The sequence below is a fragment of the Sminthopsis crassicaudata genome, chromosome 2 (assembly GCF_048593235.1).
Source record: "Sminthopsis crassicaudata isolate SCR6 chromosome 2, ASM4859323v1, whole genome shotgun sequence".
Taxonomy (NCBI): Eukaryota; Metazoa; Chordata; class Mammalia; order Dasyuromorphia; family Dasyuridae; genus Sminthopsis; species Sminthopsis crassicaudata.
The window spans coordinates 236,403,205-236,425,624 of record NC_133618.1 but is presented as its reverse complement, the minus strand read 5'-3'; the positions used below and the strand labels follow the sequence as shown (position 1 = coordinate 236,425,624).

General features: G+C 36.2%; 1 protein-coding gene and 1 long non-coding RNA gene across 2 annotated transcripts in view; one reads left to right on the top strand and one right to left on the bottom strand.

The window, feature by feature from the left end:
- Positions 1 to 15,588, bottom strand: part of LOC141555611 (uncharacterized) — a 110,882-nt gene extending 95,294 nt beyond the window's left edge. The window contains exon 1 of the long non-coding RNA XR_012486279.1: positions 15,263 to 15,588. This is a non-coding gene — a long non-coding RNA (uncharacterized LOC141555611). The remainder of the gene's footprint in view (positions 1 to 15,262) is intronic.
- The window catches only part of NFATC2 (nuclear factor of activated T cells 2), a 274,601-nt gene that overhangs the window by 231,746 nt on the left and 20,435 nt on the right, over positions 1 to 22,420 (top strand). The window lies entirely within an intron of this gene.

Here is a 22,420-nt window from a genome sequence, read left to right as displayed (position 1 = left end):
ATTTTGTATCTATGTTGTCTATTTCCCTGACCCCATGCAAATTTTTTGAAGGCAAGACTGTGTTTAATCTTTGTCTTTACTTCCTAGATCCAAGTACAATGCTCAGCTCATAGTAGTTGCTTAATAAATCTCATGATCACTGTTTGATTTCTAGGAAGTGGCCCAGATGAGATTTGAATACAGATCCTCTCAATTGTACCACACCATCTATTATTCTCATTTGACAGATGTGCTATGGAATACTAAGATCAGGAAGGCAACAGGGCAGAGCAGAAGGAGAGCAGGATCTGGAATCAGAGGACTGAGCTTTGCCACTCACTCATTACTGGTCTTCATGACACTAAATAAGTCACTTCACTCTGTAAGCCTCATTTCTTTCTTCAGAAAAATGATGTGTACTAAATGAGCTCTAAGGTTTCTCCCAGTTTTAAGTGTTATAATCTTTGCCTATAGAATGAGAATCCAGGCCTTCTGAATTTAAAACCTCTTTCTCCTCTACACAATGATTAGTCAACATTGGGAACTTTCCTGTTCCTCCTCATCCTATTTCTCCTGAGACATTCCCCACTTCCACCTCTCCCCTATCTCTTTCTACCCAAGTGTTCAAACCAGATCCAGACACCATGGTAGATTTCCCTTTGCCCTACAGAATAGATCTCTTGGGGAAAAGTGAATGGATTCTTGGGAGAAAAGGAAACCCCAGAAGATGTGGGTGCCACTTGGGTTGGATTTTGCCTCTCAGAAGGATTCCCCTGCCAGTTTCAGGCTGCTTTCCCCAATTGCTTTTTCAGGAAAAACTCAAAATTCACCATAGCCTTACAGTGAGTAATAAACATTGCTCCCAAAGATTAGTAGGGGGCCTGATGCTCATGTTACATACAGGGGCATTTTGGAAAGTCTGAGTAAAAGGCCTCTAGTCATTTAAAAACTGCATTGAAAATTTAAAAATGAAAAGAAAAAAGGGAGAGGGTCTGTTATTTTTTTAAGGGGACAGAAAATATGTGCTTTTTCATATCCACATACCTATAAAATGACTGAGTGGATAATGTTCAAAGCCACCTTCTCTCCTTCACTCAAATTTACCTCTGAGCCCAAACTGGGATCCAAAGGAAATATTTGGATAAAACACAAGTTACAGAGGGTGAGCTTAGTTTCTTGATTAATCAAATTGAGTGCAAACAAATTATGCTGGCTCTGGGCTTTTCCATGAAATGTAGAAGGATCTGGGAACTGAGCAACTGGAGAGAGTTCTATGACTGGCATTCCCACCCAGCTAATGGCCTCTTAGGGCTCTGGGTTCTGTTGATTTCTCTATGGTTCATTTCATTCTCATACTCAGCTGAAACTATTGTTGGCCTGAGGGAAGAGGTCCCTATTCTCAGGAATAAGCTATTCATCTCTGTTGGTTAGGAGTCATTTTTTGGCAGAGTATGACTGAAATCATCGGAATTCCAGGAGTTTACATGTGTCCCATCACTACTCAAAGAAGAGTTGAAGATTCTCTTAGACACTAGAGCAGTGATCAAAGCATAGAACTGTGGTTCATTTCTTCTTCAATTATTGGACCAAGTTTAGGATAAGTCAACTGCCTAAAAGTTTTATGGATACTGGAAAGACCCTTTGCCCCCCTAAATATCTCTCCCAAAATACTTCCCTAATTTCCCTCAAAATTTCTCTCCTATCAGTGCCCAAATACCATCCTACCTGACAAAAATATCTTCCTATTCTATTGCCAAAAAAGTATCTTATCTGCCTCCAGGAATCCTTCCAAATGACACTCAAATGCTTTACCAAACCAACCCTAAACATCTCTCCTGACTACCTTCCAAATATACCCCTTAATCACCCTGTAAATACATCTTACCTATTCTCAAATACCTCATCAACTGCTCAAAAAAGTCTCCTCCAAAGACCCCAAAATTCCTCTTCCAATTGCCCTCAAATACTATACACAATTCTCCCACTAAACTATCCAAAAGCAAATTATCCTTCTGTCTCAGTAACTCCTATCCTCACATACCTCCTCTAATCCCATGAAAATATGTTGTAAATTTAGAGCTAGAAGGGGCCCTAAAAACATCCAGCTCAACCCTTTTATTTAACAAATGCGGAAACTGAAGTCCAAGAAGATTAAGTAATTTTCCTCAAATCATCAAAGGTGAGATTTGAATCCAGATCTTCTGACTCTAGAATCAATGTTTCTTCAACTGTATCCTTCTGTCTTTAATTCATATCTTTCAAAATATGTCCCTTCATTCTCCCAAATAACTTCTACCAACAATAACAGAAGTATGAAACATTTATTGTTGGAAAAGCCTTTCATCCCACAGGAAGATAAAGACATCAGGCATCAAACATAAATGTGCTTGGGAAAGGGAATACTATGACTTAAAGTCATTCTCTCAGGGGAAGAAGGGAACTAATCTGTGATTTCACTGATTTGGGGAATATCTGGGAGGGGGAACTCCTACTGCCAATGCAGATAAATAAGCAATTGTCCTGTAGCTTGAACATTTAGTTGTCAAAGGTCGTGAGGGGGTAAGGCAATTTCCAGGTTCATAAAACCAATATGTGTGAGAGGTGGATTAAACCCTGTTCTTCCTAACTATACCTGGATCTCTTATCCAATATGCAATACTGCTTTTAACACTAAGTCATTAAAAAGTTCATAACCTTTCTTTGGGTCATGGAAATTACTGTGGTCTGGTGAAGCCTATGGGTCACTTATCAGAATGTTTTCAAATGCATAAAATAATTACATAGGATTATAAAGGAAATCAATGATATTAAAATAAAGATATAACATTTTCACCATTTAAGTTCATGAACACCTTGAAGTAGAGCCTCCAAAAAAGGAAAAGAAAAAGAAAAGAAAAGAAAGGAATGTTCCATGGGCCCGGGATTAAGAATTCCTGATGTAAAATTTTATTTTAATGATAAATCAACTGAAGGTAGATAACCAGTTCAAACAATTTATCTCATAGATGCATTCTCCTAAAGCATTCCCAACAAATGGTTAACCCCTGATTGATGATGAGAAATGATTGCTCCCTTGTAGAAAACAGGTTTTGACTGAGGGTGAGTGTGATGGAGGGGACTGGAGAGAGAAAAAATGCACCAAGAAGGCAAGGTTGGGGCTCTTGTGTGGGTAGACTCATCGTACCTTTAAATCTTGGTAGATAGTCATCCTTAGTTACTATGGCAATCTAAGCATGTTGTATAATAGTGGTTTGGTGATGAGCCCCACTCCCCAACCCGAGTCTTCTCACATCTATTTGGCTCATACTGGAAGTCTTTTCAGCTTTGTAAGACAGCTCAGAACTTGGACTCCCCTGGCATAGCTTGGGAGCACAAAGTATCCTTCACATTTATCATATAAATTGCTCAAAACCCACACATTACCCATGTGAATTGAAAGTCCAAAGCTGTGGTATCTATGAATGCATAAATGTTCATCCTTTGTTCATGGCAACTTCTGAAGAAAGAAAAACACAAAAGAACATTTAATCCCAAGGTCTTCTATTTTAGTCATGCCATAGTATCATGTCAAAGTCAGCTTTTCCCTTGACTCCTCATTCTCCTTCACTCCACATGATTCAGTTGCCAAAAGTTTCTATCTTCACAGCAGCTTTTATACATCTCTTCTCTTATCTCTAGCTACATGATCATTGCCCTCATGCAAAGGAACAGTAGCTCTCTCTTGCCTGGACAGTTGCAAATGTCTTCTAACTGTCCTTCTTGTTTCAATCTCATCCAATTTGAATCCTAACTCCTCACTTCTACTAGGTGATTTTTGTAAAGTTCTATCCTAAGCATGTACCTCTCTACTCTATAAAATGCTGTGACTCCTTATTGATCTGGGATATAATTGAAATCTCATTTAAAGCCCTGGGCAACTTAGTTCTAGTTCTAACCTACATTTCCAGACTTCTTACACATGACTTCTCTTTCTATACTCAATCATCCAAGCAAACTAACTTCCTTGCTTTTCCTCCTATATAGACATAGCATTCCATCTCCCATCTCCATGCTTCAGCAATGACTATCCTTCCATCTAGGACTGTACTTTTGATATGCCTACATTTCCCAGAATTCCTTGGTTCCTTTAAGATCTAGCTTAAACCTTACCTTCTATATGAAATTCTTCCTAATTCCCCCCAACTACATAAGTTCTCCCTCCTCAAATTAACTTGTACTTATTTTGCATGTATGTTCTATTATGTTAATATACAATATCTAAGTAGATATTAGTATAATATATTAAGCATATAATAAATGTTATTTATTTTGCAAATATTTGTCATATATATGTATTGTATTATGTATTATAAATTAAATTACATTCATTTTGCATGTATTTATTATAATATAATATATAATATGTGTATTACATATTAAATATATGTTAATTTGACATAAATATAATACATTAAATTGTATTTATTTGCACATTTATACGTATAATACATCAAATGTGCCATGCATATAATATGTAATATGTTATATAAGTAATGTGCATTGTAATATATAAAATGCGTGCCAAATAAATATAATTTAATTTAATGTGTGTGTGTGTGTGTGTGTGTGTGTGTGTGTGTGTGTGTGTGTGTGTAATATTAGTTCTTTGGAGTATATGATGTAGAAGTTCTTTGAGGACAGATAATATTTCATTTGTGTCTCTATATCCTTGATACCTAGCACAATGTCTAGTGTAGAGGAAGAGCTTGGTAAATGCTTGCTAATAAGTTGGTACTGGTGGTAGACAAGATTCACAGACTTCTAAAAGTTAGCCAGTGTTTAAGAAATGCAGCATGGACTAGTGCATAGAGTGCTGGACTTGAAGTTGGAAGGACTTGAAATGGATCCTGATTGTAGAGCTAGCTATATGATCTTGAGCAGTTCATTCATCTTCTAGTCTTCAGTATTCTCATCTATAAAATGAAGGGATTAGAGTAGATGCCGTCCAGGACTCCTTCCAGTTTTAAAGATGTGATTTTGTAATAGCTGTTTTTGTTAAAGTGGGAGATTGTTGTCCCATGACCCATGAGTAAATGAGTTACTGGGAGAATTACATCCTATCAGTAATATTCTTAATTTAATCGAAACTGTAAGGCAAGAAGAAGTTGCAAATAAATAAATAAATAAATGGTTTATAGGATGTCTTTGGAAAGACAAACAGAGAAGGCTTTATCATTCATCCAAATATGGGACTGTTTATCCTCTTATATTCAAGAGTTTATGATAAGCATTTCATGACTATCATGAAAACAATTACATCCCATGTGTCAGCATTTGTGGCAGAGGTTGAGGAGGTATAGAGTTGTATGAAGAACTATCTATGGGGGCAATTGGATGACACAGTGAGTAGAGTACTGGCTCTTAAAGCAGGAGGACTTGTGTTCAAATCTAATCTCAGACACTTACTAGCTATGTGATCCTGATTCAAGTCATTTAATCCCAACTACCTCAACAGCAAAAAAGAACTTGATACAAACTTCCATATTAAATCAGCACATTAATATCGAATGGTTTCCATTTAAAGGTAGGAATAGAAGAAGAAGACATAGGCAGCTAGGTGGTGCAGTAAATAGAGCACTAAGCCTGGAGTCAAAAAGATGTTCAAATATAACCGCAGATACTATGTGACCCTGGATAATTCACTTAACTGTTTGCCTCAGTTTCCTCATTTATAAAATGAACTGGAGGAAGAAATGGCAAACCACTCTTGTACCTTTGTCAAGAAAATACCAAATGGGTCATAAAGGATCTAAACAACTCAACAACAAATGGAGGAGATCAGGGATAAGTATGTAAGGCACAAGGGAGACCAAAGGCTTGTAAACTGCACAGAAAACTTATGCCAACAGATTGTGAATACTTTTTTCATGAGAAGAATTGGGAAGTATCAGGCTTGAAAACCATCAAATAATATTACAAAAATAAAACTGATTATATTTTAAGACAGAAAAAGAAAGTTACTGCTTTGGGAGTCATTTCTGAACCAGTTATCTTGATTTGTCAGAACAAAGATCAAAATCAATACCAAATTTGAATAAAGAATAAAAAATGAGAAGATAAGACATGCAGCAAAACAACTCCATCCTGTTCTGTTTAAACAAGCTACTAACATTTTTAAAAATGGGAAATTTAAAATAGAGCTGATATAACACAGACTATCATCCTTTTTCTAAGTAAATATAATTGATAGAAATCAATCACCATGATGAGGAGGCCAAAAAAGTCCCCAAACTATGTTAGTGAGTCTGCACATACTGATCCCCTTAATCTCCACTAAGTGGAGAGATATGACAGATTTAGAATAAGTATGTTGGGGGAAGATTACAGCAATATCTCATGCATATCAAGAAGCAGTGGAAGAAAAAACAAGTTTTATTACAAATTTAGTAAGAGAACAAATTAAGCCAGATCTTTGTAGTAACACAGTGCGACAGAGGATGTGCTGAATGTAGACAGAGGGCCTGAGTTTTAAGTCCTGGCCCTGCCTCTTCCTCCTTGTGTTACTTCAAATAAGTCATTTAATATCATCTTCCAAATGAATCCCTTGGACTAGGCAAACTCAGGTTTTTCAAGTTTAGGATCTATGATGCTAAAAATAAAATGCCACTGACTTTAGAGCTGTGTTAAGCACTTACCTACTTTAGCTATCATTAAACCACTTTATCTCTGTCAATTCTATTAGCTGTTAATTTGCTACATGACACAGAAAATCCAGTACATCATTGTGCCTCACCTTCCCCTCTATGCTATAGGGAATATACTTATATTTGCCTGAATTCCGAAGACTGTGAAGGCTTTTCCAGAAGTAAAAACCAAGTTTTAAGCTTAGAAATTTGAACACATCTGAATGTGATATGATTGTGATTTCTCAATAATATCTCCCATTAGTCCCATTTAGACTCTCCTCCTTTCCCCAAGCCTCTGCACTAGAAATTAAATATTTTTCATACTACCTGCTCTTGTCCATCCCTGGTTCTACCTTCCTTCAACACTTCTGTGACCTTAATCAAAAGCCTATTCTTCCTTCTCCAGACTCTACTCTTGATATACTTTAATCACCTAAATGATGATCCCTCCAAAATTAAGCAGTATAGTTCTGTAGGAGCCCAGCATCTAACCAAGGAGGCAGCTGCCCAAGAGCAAAGTTTCCAGACACTGTCAAAGACCTTCTACCTCTAAACCTGTATCATTTGTCTTTGGCTGTGCAGAAGCATTCACTATTAAAAGCATTGTTGAGACAATCAAATGGTGGAGGTAGAAAGAATCTTGGGATTCTAATCCAAAAAGTATGTGTGAGAGGAGAGCCAGATCCTATCTCTGTAGTCACTTAGAAGTAATTTGGAGATGAGAGGAAGAGAAAGATCAGTGAAGCAATTCATGATCTGGACTGATGGCAGTGTCTAATTCACTTGTGAAAAGCTAGACAAATGAAGATGATTTATGTTCCCTCTAGGATCAAACACAATGAATTAGTGGCAGGATAGGGACCAGAATAGAGATCTATTCTGATAAAATAAGTAGACTTGATACTCAATGCAATCTATTCTCTAATATTGTAACATAAGAGAATTAGAAATATTAAAAGAGTAATCCTCTAATATTCTGTGATACTAGTCTGGGGCTCTTTCTAGAACAGCATAGATACAAACAGGCTGAGGAAGGTCCATCCAAGAACTATATTTACCTCCTAAGTGTCTGGACACTTAAAAGTCATTTTGGGGTGGAGGAAGAGTAGAAATTATATTTCTGGTCCAGATGTGCCTGGTGAAAGACCACTTATGAAAAGTCAAGCAAGATGAGATACATCTACCAGTTCCTCAAAGGCTTCCAAACTGTTTTATAAAGCCAAGTTGGGGCCTCAGAGTTGTTTATCTAACTGGAGTAACAACTTGTTTCTTAAGAAAACCAGTTCTTTGAAGAAAAATGAAGTGCTGTAGGGTAGTTGACTCCCCAACCCCAGTGAAATCTTGATTTAAAAATCAAGCACAGATGTGAAAAGAACAGATTTCTGCTCACGCAGCAGCTGCCTGCTGTTGGCACGCTCATTAAAAAAAAAAAAAACAGTGCAAAGCTGGTACCATCTGACACATGGTGCAGTATGTATGACTGGAGCTCCCAGCTAGAGAGAGGCTCTGGTCATTAATTGCTCCCAGCCAGAGGGAGAGAGTATCCCAGCCAAAGAAAATAGAATGGAGAGAAAACTCAGAGAGAAAGCTGATTGGCAGGCTGCAAGAGGGTGTGGGGCACATAACCACACTCCATCAACTGCCATGATAATAATAAAAAAGGATTTCTCCCAAACAGCATCTCTAGAAGAGGATACCCTAGCCTGGAATACAATCTGTTCTTTCAAGATGGGGAACTTCTCCCACCAATGTCTACACAATCATGGAATCCCAGCAATTCAGAGATTTGGGAAGGGCCTTCTCAAGTCAAGTTAAAAAAAGTATTAAGCACCTACTAAGTGGCAAGCACTGGAGATGCAAGGAAGAGTAAAGGCAGTCTTTGCTCTCAAGGACCTCACAGTTTGATGATGGAGACAACATGCAAACAACTCTGCACAAACAGGAGATATGCAGGATAAATTGGATATATTCTCAGAGGAAAGGCAACTAGCATTAAGGGGAATCAGAAAAAGCTTCTTGCAGAAGTTGGGATTTTAGCTGAGACTTGAAGGAAGCCAGGAAAGCTAGGAATCAGGGATGATCATCCTTAGACATCATCTAGTTCAAACCATAACCCCCTTTCCTCCATTTTTACAGATGAAGATTCAGAGTTTGAAGGTACTTTAGGGACTGCATATCATATCATTTTATAGATGAATACTCATTGTACTCATAGAAAGTTGATTCAACTCAATTCAATTCAACAAATAGTAAGCATTTATAACGTCTCAGGCATTATGGTAAGCACTGGAGATAAAACAACAATAACAACAATGACAACAATAACAATCAGAAATTAAACAGAACTGGACCTCAAAGGAATTCACATACTAAGTGAAAGGACCCTTGGAACAGGAATAGAATCTCTCTCTCTCTCTCTCTCTCTCTCTCTCTCTCTCTCTCTCTCTCTCTCTCTCTCTCTCTCTCTCTCTCTCATCAAGTGTCCCTATTAAGAATTGTTTGTTTTTCTGTTGGGTATACTGGGGGGAAAAAGGAGTTTCTTCAACCTTTCTCAACCTTCTCAGCTACTGCTGGAGAAGAGTGGGTCAGGTTCCAGTTATAACTATGCTGGATAGTTATAATCTATCAGGCTACAAGGGGGAGGAAGGTTAGGAGCTTGTTGGGGTGTAGTGGGTGAGGCGAAGGGTAGATGTGGTTGTGCTGGAAACAAATCCCATGACTAACTTATTAGGGAAGGAGGAAACATGAGGAACCTTTCTACCTTCTGAATTGATCACTTTAAAGTCTATTATCTTAAAACATACAATAGTAGCACTAGAAAAGATGTAGGCTGTGGCTGGTGCCAAAAGAAATCTCAGAAGAGTAGTTCTCAGAGAGTGTGCTATAAAATTGAGTGTTATATTATGACAGATAAAAGAAAATTCACATGCATACTATGGAAAGTATAATATTCTTAAAATAAACAACATTTTCTTATTATACTTATACACTAACCTGAAAATTTGTCAGACCTTAAACTCATGGAGCTCAACAAAAATTATCACTTTTATTAAAGAGTAAATGTATCACCTGACTCCCATTGTATGGCCAACTTCAACCACCAGAGCACTCTAATTTGTTTCAGAAAAATTCTGTTCTATGAGGGAAAATAGTTTGAGTACCATATTAGAGCAAGAAGACATTCTAGCCCAATATGCTACACACGAAAGACTCAGAATTAGAACTCAGGTCTTTACTCCCCATTCAGTGCTCTTTCCATGATAACTACATAGAAGACTGGTAGTGAGAAAATCAAAATTGAAGTGATGATAAAATATAGTCTTCAGCACAGATGCTGCCCAGCTCTCCATTTCTGCCTGGACAGTGGGTACAGTATTCTTCTGAAGCTAAATATCCTTGAGCTAAGTTGTGATCATTTGGTTGAGAAGGTTGCTAGATTTCTTAAGTTTAATTAGGACAAACACTCATCCTAGAAGATAAAATCTCAGATGGCCCATCTTCAAACCTGAGCCACTTGAAGTCTGTTTGGAAAATAATCCAGTCTCTAACAACTCCAGGAATTCTTACTAAGTAGCTCAAACCACCTAACCATCTCCATCAGAGCTGGGCTTCTGTTAGTGAGGGCTGTAAATAAAGGGTACTTATGGATTCCACCATCTGGCAAACTCTGCTGAAGGCTACTGAATCAAGTTTCCCAGAACAGAAATGTTCTGGGTCTTATCTATGTTTGGAAGTCCAAGGAGCTGGGGATCAGAGCTCACTGTGGATGACTTACTTCTATCTACATACCACATATAAGGAGTCCATGGCTACTATAGCTCAGAAAAATCATGCCCTTATTAAGGAAATCAACATAGAATCCTTTCCCAGTGTTTTTCCTCTCCTTCTTTCTTCTGCTCCTTTTATTTCTCCAATTCTTTCCTTTATTCACTTTTTTTTTGGTTTTGGAGATTGGGAGTGAGATTTTCTTGGTAGAGAGAACTCCTAGTGGGGAAAACTCCCTCCAACAACAGATCAGCACTTGCTTTTGCAGTTAAAAGTCATGGAAAGTTACCTGGGGCAGATTAAATTACTAGTCTGGGATCCCATAGACAATATGTGCCATACTGATACCAAAGCTGGCTCTGTCCCCTCTGTAGGACATTGCTTTTTTCACACTCTCCCCTTAAATAGTTGAACATCTGAGCTCCAGAAATATGGCATAGTTGGCGCAAGGCAACAAAATGTAAGCAAAACATGAGCTGAAAGTATTATATTTACATTTCAATTCTTCTACTTACTAATCATGTCACTGTTGGTAAATCATATAACCTGCTTGAACCTTCCTTATTGTCCTTGTCTGTAAAACTGGGAAAATGATTTGTCTCTCCTTGGCCTATGCCAAAAGATAGCTGAAAGGATGAAATGAAATAATGTCCACAAGATGTCCTATAAAGGGAATCTTTGAGTATTCATTCAAAAAATTTATTAAAGGCCTGGAGAGAGAACACTGAGCTGGGATAAAAAGTTTAGATAAGACCAGTTCTGACACTCATGGAATTAACAATCTAGTAGAAGACAAAATGAAAGATCTGGATTGGATAAATTCTAAAGTCCCTTCCAACTATAAATTTTTGATCATATGATCCCAGGATACAGCACAGACAACTGTATAATGCATTATTGTATAATATATGCTCTAGAAAGAGCCAAAGCAAAGGGCTCTATGTGAGGTCCACAGAGGGAAGATACTACAGTTTGATCCATTTTTAACCTGAATCATCATTCTTAAGAATGGTGATGGACAGAGTAAGAAAGTATGTATAGATGACTTCTAAGATCCCTTTTAACTTTGAATCTATAACCTCATGATTTTATGACATTAAATCATAGTTATTTACAAGTTGGAGTTCAGAAACTTTCCAGAAAGACTCCCTTATCAATAGTAGACATTGATCTCAAAGTCAACTTTTTAAAAGATTCAATCAAAAAAGAGAAATCTACATTATATGTAAGCCACATTAATATTTTAGATGTATGAGTATAGTATACATATATACACATATGTGTGCATATATGTAGATATATGCTTATGTATTGTTTTACAGAAGTATTATATATGTGTGTATAATGTATTGCATATATGTGTGTGTCTATATAGATATATAGGTATATATCTGTGTGTATATATATCTCATTATATGTGTGTATGTTTATATATATGCATATATATATACATATATATATGCAAAATATACATACACACATCTGTCTTTAATTGTAGCCTGCTTGGGGTAGTGGGGAAGATGAAGAGAAAAAAAGAATAAAGTAAAAAGTACACAGCAGAGAACAAAGAAAAATCTATGAGGAAGCAAAGAAAGGATGGATAGTTCTGAATACGTCTTCTATTATTATATGTCTTTCTTGAAATGGAAATTTATTGTTACAAATGCTATGCACACGACAGTGTCTTTTTATTCTTTTTCGGTCTTTCTTTTCTATTTTGTTTTTGTTTTAAATAAATAAATAAATTGGCGGGGGGAAGGGGGGGCTCCTTTTATCCTCCTACCACTACCAACACCACCAAATCCAACAACTAGGGAGCCATGGAAAAATATTTTCAGAAAAATGATGAAGCCTGGCCCCAGAGAATCATGGGAGAGAGATGCTGTATAGATTAAAGATTAGTTCTTTAATCAATTTTGCTTAAATGATTTTCTTTGTTATAAGAGAGGGGAGAGGGTTCAATGAGAGAGAAGGCATAACAGGAAGCAACTGTGGTATAAAAACCAAAAGACATCAATACAATGCAAAATAGTAGTAATAGTAGTAGTAGTCATAATAACAATAAAAGAAAATAATCCAGATTGTCTATCTGAAACACTCACAAAACAAGTGGATTTTGGAGAAGGACAATATATATTTTAATTAGTTTAAGACCTAAACTGAAAGGTGAGAAAGTAATTGATTTAGTTACAGTATAACCAGAAGTAGGTCTTCAGTAGAAGAAACAAGTATCCTTCAGAAAGGTAGATATTTGGTTGATACTGTGTCTACATTTTATCTAGACAGAATAATAGTACAGGCTTGGACTTTCATGGAGGTTTTTTGGAATCAACTTAATAATAATAAATAACAATGTTGAGAAGCAGCATGGGGTAGTAAAGTGCTGGACTTGGAGACAGGAAGCCTTAGATTCAAATCCAGCTTCAGGCTATTAGTGTGAATATAGGCAAGTCATTTAACCTTTCTGGGTTTCGGTTTCTTCATCTGTAAAATTAAAGAATAATAATATATTTAAAGAATAATAAATAATAAATCTATAAAATTAAAAGATTTCCTCAACTATAAAATTATGAAATTAAATTACTTGATGATCTCAAAGGTTCCTTCCAGCTCTAAATCTATGAGTCTTTAGCTTCATTTTTATAGTGTTTTGAGGCTTACAAAGCACTCCCTCATAGCATCATGATGCATTACACTCATTTTATAGATGAAAAAAATCAAGACTCAGTGGTTAGGTGACTTATCCAATGTGCTATACTGCTAGCTCCTCAGTAGAGATGACAAAAAGAGATGAAGTAGAGTGAAAGTAACAAATTAAGATGCTGTCATGGAATAATTGAGAAGCAATGGGTATTGGGAGAGTTAACATCAGTATTAGTGAGAGGTTGACATCTCAGATACAAAGGGGTACAATGCCTGACTAATAACATGGTAATGCAGTATCAATTTCTTCTCCCAGCATATGTCAAAACAAATGAAAACACAGATTTTTCTTTCCTCAGTTAATGTCAAAAAGAAATCCTTCTTGGATGCATAGAGCTAGCCCTGTATAGTTCTGTGGTACAGATATTCCCAAGCACATTTGTTTTACCTGGGGACTTACCTTTAAGGCAAGATACATGAAAGACAAGCTTTCCTGTTAGTAGCTTCTCTCTCTCTCTACTTCTGCAGCATTCCAACTTGGACATGTTCAGTGTGGTGGCTGAAGGGGTCCCTTCATTAAAAAGAACATCTAATCTCTGTGCAGTCTTCTCATATGAAGGAGAGGTGAAGGGGACTGTCTATATTCTTTTTTTTTACAAAAGGTGACAATTGAGGAAATGGAGGAAACTAGAACAGCAAGTAGTTAATTGTGGGAACTGAGTGAACTAACTGACTCCAAATTGTGACTCAATTCTGGAGCTAGCTCACTTCCCTTTCTAATCAATTATGGTTCTAATCCAACTTCTATCTTGTGAGAAAACTTTATTCACTTGTGAGAATTGAAAGAAAATCTTATTGCACTATTTGAACCTAGCCCAACATGGTTAGGAAGCTGGACCACTTTTATTTGCTAGTTAACGAAATACCAAAAACCCAGTCAGATCCAAAGGTCGATGCCAGGAGTGTACATCTCAAACAACTCATGTATCTTATCTAAAAAAAAAAAGTGATCAATCACTTATTATTTCCATGTTCCTTTGATTGTTTACAGACAGAGGGTATGAGTGCGACAGCTCTTTTTCTGAATTCAAAGAATTGTGTTGGTTTACTCTCCCCCTCCCAAGTTGAAAGGTCTCTACTCTTTCATCTAGTTAGAAATCAGAATGCTTAATGTGGTAATATTTACTTTTAATTAATTGCCTTTATTTGATTATTTTATAATACAATAATAATGTATAAAAATTTGTCTCTCTGGGTATTTGGAATCCAGACCTAAGCTGGGGAAGGGGCTTGGGCCTCATTTGTTGAACAATTGGCATGCATTGCTTAGTAAATCAACACATTTAAAAGATGAAACTTTTGTTTCCTCAGTCATTTCATCTTTCACCCTTCATACAATATCAGAAATAAAGGAAATCCTAGCCTATTGCTTTAATGAAGTTCTATATGACTCCAAGTTGCAAGTCTTAGGGTCTTCTGTTCCATTTAATTTAACAAACATTTAAGCGCCTATCCCATCTGAGTCATTGGGCTAACTCTCAAAGACATAATAAAGATCAAGACAACAAGGTGCCTGACCGCAGGGAGCTTATGTTATAATAGGAGAGACTATGACAAATATGTAAATGATTATGAGCCAAGTCAGAATGTGACAAGGGTAAAGGAGACAAAGGTTTTTAGAACAATCAGAGAAAGTGCTCTCAAGGAAATATACTCTAATGGGGAGATAACATAAATGGAAGATTTTAGGTACAAATCAGATAGAAATGTCCCATGGTCCTTAGAATATAGTGACGAAGCAGATGATAATGCTTCTGATTTAATGACATTTCCACTGTCATCTTCTGATCATGTCATCTTCTGATGTTGAACCATTTGACAGTGCCAAGGATTTTGGTGGTCAGAGTATGTTTTTCTGAGTCTTCACTAGATGAGACCTGTAGAAATGAGCATCTGTAGGAATAGTTGCTAGTCTGCATCTCCATAAGGGCTGCATAACTGCAAAATATTGGCTAAAAGTATTTCATTATTCTAAAGTCTTTGTTTCATGGTCCTAGCCTATCTCCATCGTGGTACAAGGAAAGATGATGGTAATGATTTGACTTGCTTAGCTCATACTACCTCCTACAAGTGCTATGGCTGGGACTATATCATTATCAGAGAATGATAAGATTGTATCAGTAGAAATGACATTTAAAAGGAAGCATTACCTTCTTGGCTCAGGTTGTCTCTCCCTCAGGGTGCCTTGCTGCTTTAGCTAGGCTGCTTTGCCTGCTCTGTGGGTGGCAGTTGGTTGGCAGTTGGTGGGGATGGCTGGCCTCTTCTCCACAAAAGTTGTTTCCCCAAACAATACCTGTAAGGGACAGACAGGAAGTAGGACTGGTGGTCTGTGGGGGTGCTGCTACTCCCAGAGTTTGTATGCTTATCTGTCTGTCAGCGGTTGTTTCTGGTGGTAATAGGGAAGATGAACTCCAAAATGTTAGCCCTCCTCGATGAAAGGCTTGGGGTATGGGCTGATGTAGAGCAGTAAGAGCTTAGATGACTTGCCCAGAATCACACAGGCTGTATGTATGTGTCAGAAGTAAGACTTAATCCAGATCCCTCTGTTGTCAAGGACTATTTTCTATCAATTATATTCACACAGACTCACATTGAACAGGGGATTGCCAAACACCATCACAAGACATAAAATTGACTGTGCCTTAATGTGTAGAAAATGATTGATTAATGAGCTATCTTTGGGCTTTTTTTTTAACATTTTATTTTTAATAGCTTTTTATTTTTTAAATATATGCAAAGATAGTTTTAAACATTCATCTTTGTAAAATCTTATATTTCAATTTTTTTCTCCCTCCCTCCTCCCCTCCCTAGACAGTAAACAACCCAATATAGGTTAAACATGCAATTCTTCTAAACACATTTGCATATTCATACACTGTGAAAGAAAAATCAGATCAAAAGGGAAAAAAAACAACAAGAAAATGTGAAAATATTTGCTTTATATATGCTTTAGATCCACATTCATTCTCCATAGTTCTCTCTGAATGCAGATGGCTCTTGAAATTGCCTTGAATCACTTAATTGTTGAAAAGAGTCAAGAACATCACAGTTGATCATCACATAATTTTGTTGTTACTGGGTAGAAAGTTCTCTTGGTTCTGTTCATTTCATTGAGCATCAGTTCATGTAAGTCTTTCCAGGCTTTTCTGAAACTAGCCTGCTTGTCATTTTTACAGAATAATAATATTCCATTATACTCATGTACCATAAGTACCATAAGCCATTCCCCAAATGAGGGTCATCCACTCAATTTTCAGTTCCTTAGTACTACAAAAAGGTGGCTACAAATATTTTTGCTCATATGGGTTCTTTTCCCTTTTTATGATCTCTTTGTGATTCAGATCCAAAAGAGACCCTGCTGGATCAAAATGCATGCAGTTTGCTAACACTTTCCGAATAATTCCAAATGGCTCTCCAGAATGATTGGATCAGTTCACCACTCCACCAACAATGCATTAGTGTCTCAGTTTTCCCAGCCCTCTCCAAAGTTTATCATTCTTTTCCTATCATCTAAGTCAACTGAGAGGCATGAAGTGGTACCTCAGAGTTGTCTTAATTTTGCATTTCACTGAGCTATCTTTGTATAGTAAGACCAACCAATTGTTAAAGATCTAGATAAAAATCAAATTAGAAAATAAGACAAAAGATAAAATACTACAAGCAATTGAATACATTTATTCAAGCATAAATTAAAAAATCTTGAGGGTTGAAAGGGATTTTGTATATTCATCCATCCATCTATTATAGGTCCTAGAGTTGGAAGGGGGCATCAGAATATTATTTGGGACAATAATCTACCTTTAGGTAGGTAAGGCATTACTGTTCCTATTTTACAGATGAGATAACTGAGGTACAAAGAAATTTTAGTACTACAGAACTTTAGAATTGAAAGACATTTCAAGGGAAATTCAATCTAACTGTCTTCTTGAATAAATGAAGAATCCAACACAGAGATGAAAAGAGATTCTAAACTTAATAAGTAGAAGAGCTCAGACTACTAGAATTCAGGTCTCCTTTGCAATTCCTCAGCCTTATATTATTTCCACTGAACTATCTTTGATTACCAAAAGGAATTCTTGGCTTTGGAATGCCAACTCCAAATTCTGACAATCAGGGTAATGTAGAAAAAACAGGTTGACACATTGCTTTATCCCCAAACATTCTGGATTACACTCTCTTGGGTGATGGTCAACTCTTACTCTGGAGTTAGGTCTGTGCTTCAATTGAGATGATTACAACTCATGGTCTCATTTTTCAAAATTTCTAATGATGTGTGTGTGAGTTTTTTTTTTCATTCAATTGGACATGGTGTTCATATGTTTCATTAAAATTCTTCCATTAGAAAAACAAGTAGAAATAGGTTCAAAGAGTCACCATTCAGTTCTTATTTTTGAGGGTCACAACTGAAAAAAAATTGCAACAAAACTAATATAATGAGTTTGAATTATTAATTATTCTTTAGACATTTCAGCCAAACCCAAGTCATTCCCCACCCCGGAACAAAAATTGTCTTTATTATTTTTCAGGGCTCTTAACCCTTATTATTAATCTGGTTTTATTTGCTTTCTTTTTAAGGAGAGTCTGTATATTTGAGTGCTAATAGACTAAACAGATTTAATTGCTGAGCTAACAGGAGTAATATTTAAAAGATCATGGAAAACAGGAAAGCTAAGACTGAAGAAGTACAAATGTCTTTATTTTCTTAAAAGTGAAGAGAGCAGAGTTTGCAAACTATTCATTCACCAGTGAAGCTAACTTTGATTTCTGGGGAAATTCCCAATAGAACTCAAACTCTGCCCCTGAAACTCCAGCTTCTGAAAGATTTACTTGATTTTTTCCAGAACTAGGACATCATATTGCTTCCAAAGCATGCTGTTTTAAATGCAAGGATATTCTTATTTGGTTATATTTGTATTAAAAAAAAAACACAAAACCTAGCACAGTGTACTAGTGTACTAAGTGTTTATTAAGTACTCTTTCATTCATTCAAGAGATGGTTGGTGAGTATTTAGCAAGAGAAGCAATAATTACAAAGAGCCAACATGGCTCAAAACCAGATCATTTCAGACTAAGTTCTTTCCTTTTTCTCTCTCTCTTTTTTTTTGACAGGATTACTAAACTAGTACATGAGGATAATGCTATTTATAGTTTAACCTAGATTTCAGCAGTTTGTGTTAGTCTGTCATACTACTCTTGTGGAGAAGACAAGAACATATAAACTAGATCAGGGCTTCTTAAACTTTTTCCATTCATGACTCCTTTTCCCTCAACAAATTTGTATAAGTATAGGTATATAATATAGATATACAAATCACGCCTTTATTGATAACAAATTGTGACCCCCATATTCTGGCATGAGACCCCATAAGGGGTTTTAAACCACAGTTTTAAAAAATTGGTAACTAGATGATCAAATACTTCAGAATTGATTTCATGGCCATATTCAAAGGTTAGTTTTTACTGATTCAACATCAGTTTGGCAAGAGTCTTCAGTAGAATATCCTAGGAATCTGCGCTTGGCCCTGTATTGTTTAACACATTTTACCAATGACTTGGCAAAAGGCAGAATGTTTATTAGGTGGGAAACTCATCAAAATTGCAAGGGACATTGGGGCAATAAGGATCTGAAAAGATATCGATAGCCTAGAGCTATAGCTAATTGGACTGCATGTAATAAGAGGAACTTCAATGGGGATAAATATAAAGTTTTACATTTGAATACAAAAAGTCAGCTTCACAAGTATAAGACAAAGGGGGTATGGTCCATATGTCTTATCAGTTGTTCTGAGAAGATCTAGAATTTTAGTGGTCTGTAAGCTTAATATGGTCAGTTGTATAATGTGGTCTTGAGATTCCACCAATGGGAAAGTTGTTTTAATTAAATTTAAATTAAAAATAATTTTAACACTTTTCCCTTTTCAGATCTTATCTGAAAATATTCAATTCTGGGCACTATGATTCAAACAAGATTTTGACAAATTGGAGACTATTTATAGGAGAGTCTTTGGTATAGTGAAGGACTTTAAGTTTGTGCCACTCGAGGATGAATCATTTGAAAGATGTAGGGATATTTAACCTAAAGAAGAAAAGAATTGGGGGAGGGGGATGTATTAGTTGTCCTTAATGGAAGAAGGATTTGATTTGTTTTGTATAGCTGTGAAAAGCAAAACAAGGAACTATGAATGGATTTTAAATGGAAACATACTTAGTTTGATATGAAGAAAACATTTTAAGAACCAGAACCATCCAATAGGTCCTTCAAGAGATGGGGGAAGGGGATTGTGAGAGATTTTTCAAGCAGAGATCAGATAATCTGGGAACCCTGGGTTTATGCTTCAGGACAATTTTCTCAGTTTAGGATTCACAGGGTTCAAGTGTTTAATATAAAGATAGAAGGAATCTTACTTAGGCATGTCTGTTTGGTTTTCTATGCCTGAGATCACATTACTGGTAGGAAAATATCAATATTTTGAGAAAATATAAATTTCTAGCATAGAATAAGCATAGATATTTCCAGATATTAGAAAGGGTATTTAGAAAATGGGCAGAATAGAAGGGCAGATAAAGTGATTAGATCAAGGTTAATAGATAATCTATAAAACAGAGACACATAATCCAGAGGTTTTGGGGAACTACAACAATGAATAACTATGGTGTTACATTTTTATGTAATAAGGGAGTCAGAGAGGAAATGCTATATGGGATATTAGGGAGAAAATTGTTGTGGACTGAGGGAATTAGGTATGACTTCATGGAGGAAATGACCTTTTAATTAAGCTGTAAAGAATGAGTAGAAATTCAACAATTATAAGGACATCAGGAATCTAGGAATAACATCAAGAACATAAGACAAAAGTTTCCAATTCTTCTCTGCCTCATTTAGTTGTGCCAAGTGGGTTAATGAAGCTTTAAGGTAATTTTCACAATTCTGGCACTAGTTGACCCACAAAAGAGCAATAACACTCCCTTTGTAGAAGTAACCCCAACAACAGATGACAGCATCACCAGATGGCAAGAGCAGTTGAGTGGGAGAAGTACTAATGAACAGCTTAGGAGACAGAGAGGAAACAGCAGCTGAAGAAGTAGAGCAGCAATGAGGAGCAACCAATTGGGAGGTGGAGTCATAAGAAGATGTCCCAGGGCTACCTTTTCATGTGAGACAGGTGAAGGAAGAAATAGTGGCAGAAGGTATCTGGGTGATGTGAGATGAGGAATAGGAACGAGAGAGTTCTTGGTGAATGGTTTCAATTTTTTCAGTTCTCATGTTCTCATCTGAGAGTTGTAGGGAGATTTAAAGAGAGATGAAAAGGTTTGGAAGATATATGGTGATGAATGGATAGTTAATTAATTAGAAAGATGTAAGAGGATAGTCTTGAACTAATGAGGGGCCCATTGACATTATATAACAAATTTGTAGTGGACTGAATTAGCTACATAATTGTCTATATCTTATTCAACAGCATCAAAGGCAATAGATGATGAAAGTAAACCAAGTAAATCTTGGTAGGGTAAGATTGGAGATATAATAATGGAGCGAGGAACTCAAGAAAACAATGTAGTCTCAATCTGATTCACCAAAGGATCAAGATGGGGAAAGTATAACTAGATGTGTTAGCCTGGGAGAATAAAGGTCAAAGGATTGGAGAGATAAGAGTTTGGGATTACAAGGCAGAGGGAGATGTGGAGTAACAATAAATTGTAATCAGATAAAGTAATTAGTGTTCATAAACATGGAAGTGGTGCATTTGTGTGTGATGGCAAGAACTAGGGAATGAACATTTTTGTGTGTTTCTGAGATTGGGTGGAGTAATATGTCATTAGAAATGATTATGTTGAACTGAGAGGTTAGGGTGTTTAAAATAATATATATATGTGTGTATGTGTGTGTGTGTGTGTGTGTGTGTGTGTGTGTGTGTGTGTGTGTGTGTGTGTGTTGAGGTCTCCTAGTATGAGAACAGGTCCAATTTATAGGTAAACCAATGGTATATTAATGTGATAGGATTTTGTAAAGGAGGAAACTGGGGAGTAATTAAGTTAAGTGATTTGTTTGTGGTCATATAACTAACATTTATAGCAACAGGAATCAAATAAGATCTTTTGATTCCAAGTTCAATCTTTTTTTTTTTTCTGCTAGTACACCACACTGAAGAATAAATAACACCTTAAAGAGTTTTACATGATAAATTCCAGCCCTGACACATATATTTTTAAAAATAACACCACATATGGTTTTGATCAGTATTCCTGCAGTTTCTCCTGATTTTACCTTAGTCTGTAGGCTCATATGTTATATTATTTAACCAGATTTATTTTTTAAACATGAACCTAGTAATCTGAAGAAAATGCATACAACCATAGAGGTCAGCAGTTGGCAAATGTATGTGTTGGCATGACATGGGGCTTTCCTACAATGAAGAATTCTCTAATATGATTAAACTAAAATATTCTGCTAAAGTCGTGCCTCCTTATGGAATGAAACTGACATTTCCCCCTTGAAATCAAATCAATTCAATTTAGTTCAAATTAACAGAGATTTATTAAATTCTTAATATGTGCTTTTATTGACTGAATAACACCATACTAAGTCCTGGGGTTACAAGAATAAAAATAACCAATCTGGCTCTAATTTAGGAGCTTACATTTTACTTACTTTGCATTTACTTTCACACAGTGGGACTTTGTACAGAATACAAAGTTGAAACATGAAAACACTCCCATCCTCAAGGAGATTTTCATCTAATATAATGGATACAATGAGCATATATAAGAGAAAGAATAGAGAGATATGAATGAAATAATACTCATTTTAGGTCAATCTCCTATCATCTTACCTGAACTACTGCATTAGCCTTACTAATTATTTTTCTGCTTACAGTCTCTGCATCTTTTACATTTGCCAAAGTGATATTCCTAAAGCTCAATTCTTACCATGTTACTCCCTTATTTAAGAACCTCTAGTGACTCATTGTCTCTACAATCAGATTCACATCTCTGTCTAGCATTTAAAGACCTTTAAAATCTAACTCCAGGCTATCTTTCCTTAGCTTTCTAGACTTATTAAAAGTTATTCCCCTTCATGCATCCTATAATCCAACCAAACTAGTTTTACTGCTGAACAATAGGATGTCACTGAAGGTTGATCATTTATCCAAAAACTTCCATAGGATAGTAAAAGTTGGAGATCATCTAATCCATTTTTATTTTAAAAATAAAAGAGAGAGAGAAAAGGAATGGAGTAAAAAAGGGAGGAAGGGAGGGAGGGAGGAAGAAAGGAAAGAAAAAAGGGATGGAGGGAGGGAAGAAGGAAT